Source organism: Ctenopharyngodon idella, chromosome 20 (assembly GCF_019924925.1).
Source record: "Ctenopharyngodon idella isolate HZGC_01 chromosome 20, HZGC01, whole genome shotgun sequence".
Classification (NCBI taxonomy): Eukaryota; Metazoa; Chordata; class Actinopteri; order Cypriniformes; family Xenocyprididae; genus Ctenopharyngodon; species Ctenopharyngodon idella.
The window spans coordinates 10,717,233-10,723,153 of record NC_067239.1 but is presented as its reverse complement, the minus strand read 5'-3'; the positions used below and the strand labels follow the sequence as shown (position 1 = coordinate 10,723,153).

The 5,921-nt window shown below is 34.1% G+C and overlaps 1 long non-coding RNA gene across 1 annotated transcript; it reads right to left on the bottom strand.

Annotated features, from left to right (window-relative positions):
• Window positions 1–1,056: 1,056 nt before the first annotated feature.
• LOC127502748 (uncharacterized) lies at window positions 1,057–5,316 on the bottom strand. The gene is made up of 5 exons (XR_007926919.1): window positions 5,261–5,316; window positions 4,521–4,579; window positions 3,622–3,654; window positions 1,898–1,956; window positions 1,057–1,195 (listed from the first exon to the last, which is right to left on the bottom strand). It is a non-coding gene; the product is annotated as an uncharacterized LOC127502748 (long non-coding RNA).
• Window positions 5,317–5,921: the final 605 nt, after the last annotated feature.

Below are 5,921 nucleotides of genomic sequence, written 5' to 3'. Positions count from 1 at the left end.
CTGCTTTACTAGATAAGAAGAGGAGAAAAGAATGGGAAGTTGTGCAGAATGCGGACGAATAAAACTTCCTAAAGAGCCGCGTCTTTGCGCCTGTTTACACTTGGTCACTTCATGCGTTTTCTCTGATCGCTATCCGATCGTGAAAACACCAGGTCTAAATGCCCCCCGAAACGCACTCGAGACGGATATAAATCCGATCACTCAAACCACTTCAGGACGTGGTCTGTGATGCATTCCAGTCAAAACTGAACAGGTCTAAATGCATCTGGTTGTTGAAACCACGTGTGTAAATTTAACTCCTCCCAAAAATACAAAATAAATAAATAAATAAATAAATAAATAAACGTGTGAGAGCATGTTATAGGTTAAATAATGTAATAGCGAGATATGACAGCGCTACTGCAACACGCATCACCGCAGACGAGCAGCTGATTTTCTATTCAGCAAGACAACGCACAAACTGCCGCAAATCAAACTGAAAGTAGCCTAAGTCGCAGGCGCTCACAACACAACTATATTCATTAAAAGTAATGAGACTAAATGATCTTACCAGTGTTGCTGCCGTGCTCTCTCCGATTGCGGTCTTGATTTTGAAATTAGCTTATGATCAATAAAATGCAGCTCATATTTGTTGTTTCGGTGACGTGAACTCCATTAAATCTGCATATAGCGTGGGAATTGAAGATCGGATAGGCTATATTTTGCAGAGACACATTAATGTGGCCAAGTGTAAATGCAATCGTTTTTATAAATCAGCTATCCGTTCACAGAAAAAGTATTAAGTGACCAGGATGTTCTCTCCACTTTAGCCCTGATGCCTTTGATTATTTTTCATCTGTATGTTTTGGTGCAACGGTAATCTAGTAACGCACACAAGCCCGCAACTTATTTTTACAGTATAATAATATTACAGTAATTTTACTGTAATTTATTTCAGTTTTATTTTATTTGACATAAATGCTACTGAAATTAATAAAATTCCAAATAAGTGACTTGAGTCCATGTATATCAATATATTTTTTATTCACTGTCACAATCAATTACATCCATTTTATTTATCATGATGCAACATAAAAAAAGAGACCTGAATTCATAACAAAAGCAGAGATCATGACAATGCGCAATAAAAAGCATGAACAAAACCTCCCAGTTGGTCTTGACTGGTCTCCATACTGGTAAACAACTGATGGCTGATCTGAAACAAAACAGGGAAAATGTGTGAGAAATGGTCATGAGTTTATTTCATCTAAATTTGTTCATGAAGAGACGAGGTAACAACTTGTGCAACAGCAGTTATTCCCAGTAGTGTACTGTTTGAATAGTATAGCTTTATTGCACATCCTTGCTAGGGAACTCTATTAATTGCCTGAATGTACAATCACATTAAAGGTACAGTGAGTAACTTTATGGCCCTTTAAACTTAAACCTGAAATAGAAAGCTTTTGTAACATTACAAATGCCTTTACTGTCACTTTTGATCAATTTAATGCATTCTTGGTTAACAAAAGAAATATTAATTTCTTTAAAGAAAAAAAATGTACTGACCCCAAACTTTTTAATAGTAGTGCTTTCTATTTCAGATAAATGCTGTTATTTTGAACTTTCTAGTCATCAAACAATCCTGAAAACTGTTTTAACAGTTAAGTCCCCATTTTAGTGGAGGGTTGGAGGAACATGTAACAGAATAAAAATCTGCCACAAATGAACATCCTTCAATGTTGCAAGCAACTGAGATTGTTTTTATTCTCTGGTTTACATTTGTGTTTCATATGCATGTGGGATTTAAATATCACAATTTTTTAAAGGAAGCAGGACATTGCTCATCTCCACAAGCTAATGCTTTTTTACATTCTCAAGTCAGAAGTTCACATGCTACAGTATGTGCACTTGTACATACTTGCATGTGCTCAAGTTCAGGTCTCTCTCTATCTTCTCTGATCACTGGCTGGATAGGATCTGCATATAAAATAATGCATACATGTTTTTAAGTCCATGTAATTTATAATTTTTAATTACTTTGTCATGTTATGCCGTGGCATATCCCAAATTACACTATAAAACAATCACAACAAGATAACAAATGGACGCAAAATAGGCAGAAATGTAGGCAGTTGTTTTGTTGTTGAAATATTAAAATGTTATGGATTACAAGTAGGGTGTAGCGACATATAGTAATATCGAGATTTCGCAATACAAAAATGTGACGATATATATCATTGATGTAAACAATATGATTGGTGATATAGAGTTAGTTTTATCAAAGGCTCAGTTTGCAGTTTTTATAAGGTATAATTCACCCAAAAATTTTAATTCTGTCATCATGTACTCAACCTTGAGTCATTTTAAACCTATAAGACTTTTGTTCAACTTCCAAACACAAATGAAGATATTTTTTATGAAACCTAAGAGGTTTCTGTCCATCCATTTAAAATCCATTCCTCTAAAACTTAAAAAAAAAATAATAATAAAAAAAAAAAATTTAATAAAGTAATAAAGGCATCATAAAAATAATAAATCGAGTGGATTAGACCACTCAGCTGATTATTTTTACGATGCCTTTATGACATTTTTTTATCTTTTAAGTTTCAGAGGAATGGATTTGGGATGGATGGAAAGAAACCTCTTAGGTTTCATAAAAAAATGTGCTCCTCAAAATCAAAGTGAAAGTGCAAAAATCATGTATGCGCAAACATATCACATTTAGTTTTAGTCATATGATTATTCAGGGCTCGACATTAAGGACTGCCCAATGGCCCAGGGCCAGTTTTAACGACGCTCGGGACAGTAGGCGGAACAGTCACTTGCCCAATCGGGCCAGTGCTGTAGGGTGTGCGACATATATTGTCTATGACATCGTAATTGTTGATTTAATGATCTGAAATTATATGTATGTACCTCACTTTACAAAAAACAAACAAAAACACACCCATTGAGTGCATGCATGCACTACTAGTCTAGGTAAGACTGGTGTGCGTGCTGCATATTTAGATTGCACGCTTTCACTGTGTGATTTAGTCTAATAAAAAGCCTTGAGAATGCCCCCAGAATTCAAGATAAGGGGCAAAAATGCCCTGTACATCTTTTATATCTATATTATTTAATATAGGTAACCAATTTTACACAGAGCAACGTTTTTCTCCTAATATCAGCATGATTACAAATGTAATATTGATTTTATACAGCGTACAATTTAATGAACAAGAACTTAATATCAAGTGACTTACATTTTTGTCACCAAATCACCTGTTTCACTCTATTTCGACAAAGAAAATAGTTCCAATCAAAGTCCACAGCATTGTTTTGTGCCACCTACTGTGGGGTGTAATTTCACATTTAAAGTGTCTTTATTTTTTAAATAATTTCAAATAACGTTTAACGTTTTATATTTAATGTTGAACAATGTCTTTAGTACCTTTCTGGACCTCAAAAGGTGCAATGATTGGTTCAGAAACCCTCAGATTTCATTAAAAATATCTTAATTTGTGTTCCGAAGATGAACGAAAGTCTTACAGGTTTGGGACGACATGAGGGTGAGTAATTAATGACAGAATTTTCATTTTTGGATGAATTAACCCTTCAATCACATTATGCACCAGACAGTTAGTCAAAACATATACTTACAATGCCAAAGAAGCTTTGGGGTGTAGTTAGCTCCTGTTGACACAGAGAAAAGAGAGAAAAAGAAAAAATTTGTACATGATAAATCACAAATCTAGGATGACTGCTAGGTCGATCACTTACACAATCAGATGACAAACAATCAACACTGAAAAAAGAGAGAAGAGAATATATAGCCTACAATAATGTAAACATGAATTATTATGAAATAGCAAAATAAATAAGGAGCCATAATAAAATATGAAATAACAAACAAGACATAATAAATAAGAAACCATAATAAGGAAAGCTTTTTCATTGTTGAATTAATTATAATTTTACTTGGTTTATTTTTGGGGGGTAGACATTTAAAATCATTTACAAGTCATCACTTTTAACAATAACTGGAATAGAATTTCAAAAATATTTTGCTATGAACATATTTCAATTAAACTATTAGTATTTCTACATATTTCTAACTAACTAATATGCCTTTACATTGCTTTCATCTGTTACTATTTTAACATGTCATATTTCTGTCCCATGTAGAGTGAATCCAGCATTTATACATAGCTGTCACTTCTGAAACTTTGCAGCATGCAATTGGCCATCTGACCTCTTAGCAGCATAGAAAACAATAGGTTTATGGAGTTTCAGTTACACTACATTGAATGATTATATATAATGTTGAATATAGAGTATAATAATGCAACGGGGGAATATTTGTGGGTCCTGTTAATAATACAAATAATAATTTAATAATAAAAAATAAAGTAAAATAAAAAACCCTCTCTTTATTTCAGCTTAAAATATCGCGATTATCGTGATTGTATTGAATCGTGACATGAGTATATTGTTACACCCTTATGTACAAGATGTTAATTACAGAATGCACCTGATCGTTAGTCAAAACATATACTTACAAAGCCAAAGAAGCTCCGTGTTGTGGCTCTTAAAAGAGCCTTTGGGGTGTAGTTAGCTCCTGTTGACACAGAGAAAAGAGAGAGAAGAAATATTTTTCATCAATGATCATGTATGAACATGATAAATCACAAATCTAGGATAACTGCTAGGTTGATCACTTACACAATCAGATGACAATCAACACCGAAAAAAGAAAGAGAACAACGTTATATAGCCTACAATAACAGGTAAAAATGAATGAATATGAAATAAGAAAATAAAAAATATGTAAAAAATAAAATAAAATCTGGCGTTTTGAACGGTGAGTGGATTCTCACCTCTGATTTGCCAAGAGATCAACAACTATGTCTGTGATTGGCTACATTACTGACCGCTGCAAAACACGTTGTAAATACATACATTGGGGGAGGGATCGCGTGAGAGCGCGTGCGTCTCAATCTTTTACAGTCTATGGTCTCAATCAGCTCCCTAGTCCCTAGAAGTTATAGTACTGATCAGGGAGTCGGCCACATTCATTTACACAATATACAAATTCACGACCTAGGAAGCTAGAGAGCTGACTGAGACGCAGGGAGAGTCTTTGAAAAAAAAGGCGCTAGGCCAACTTCACAATAAAAACGTCACACACATTTAATGGCATTCAACGGTATTCGTTTAACGTGACTGACGGGTAAAATATGCCATAAGTGGTAGTTGTAAACGTAACTTAAAATAAATGTGTAAAGTAAAATGTACTTACTTCAGAAAAACTCACAGCTGGCGTCTAACGTTAGTGATCCACTCAGCAGTCCGTTATGCGCGCACTCGACACGACACAAACCTCAGCTTGTTTCGCGGACTTTGCACGCGAGTAACAATTTAAATTTTTGAGGCGTAAGCAAAGTTTATATATATATATATATATATATATATATATATATTTATAATTTAAAAATTACATTTATATCACCACACTTGTGCTAATCCACGGCATTAAAAAAATAATAATATACATCTTCCGTATGGTTTGCAGCAACCAATCTTTCTTGTTAAACACTTGTTAAGCACTTCATTTAAACTTTTCAAATGTTTTCTTCATTTTTATTAAATATAAATGCCTTTCAAATCTGATTTGTGATGGGAAAAGGGATAAGAGCGAGTTTGACATAAGGCGGATTCGAACCCGGGTTGATCACGTTAAAAAGCAACTTTCACGTGCCACACGCTCTACGGCCTACGGCCTACGCCACTACAGACATTACGTAATATCGTTTTTTTAGCATTTAACTGAAAACATTCGATGGTTAAATTACGACCTACGTACAATAAATTGGACATATGTTGGTATTTTAAGCATGAAATGGGGTAAATTCCCTGTTTGTGTTGACACATGACAACTTACCAGCGTAAAAACTATATAA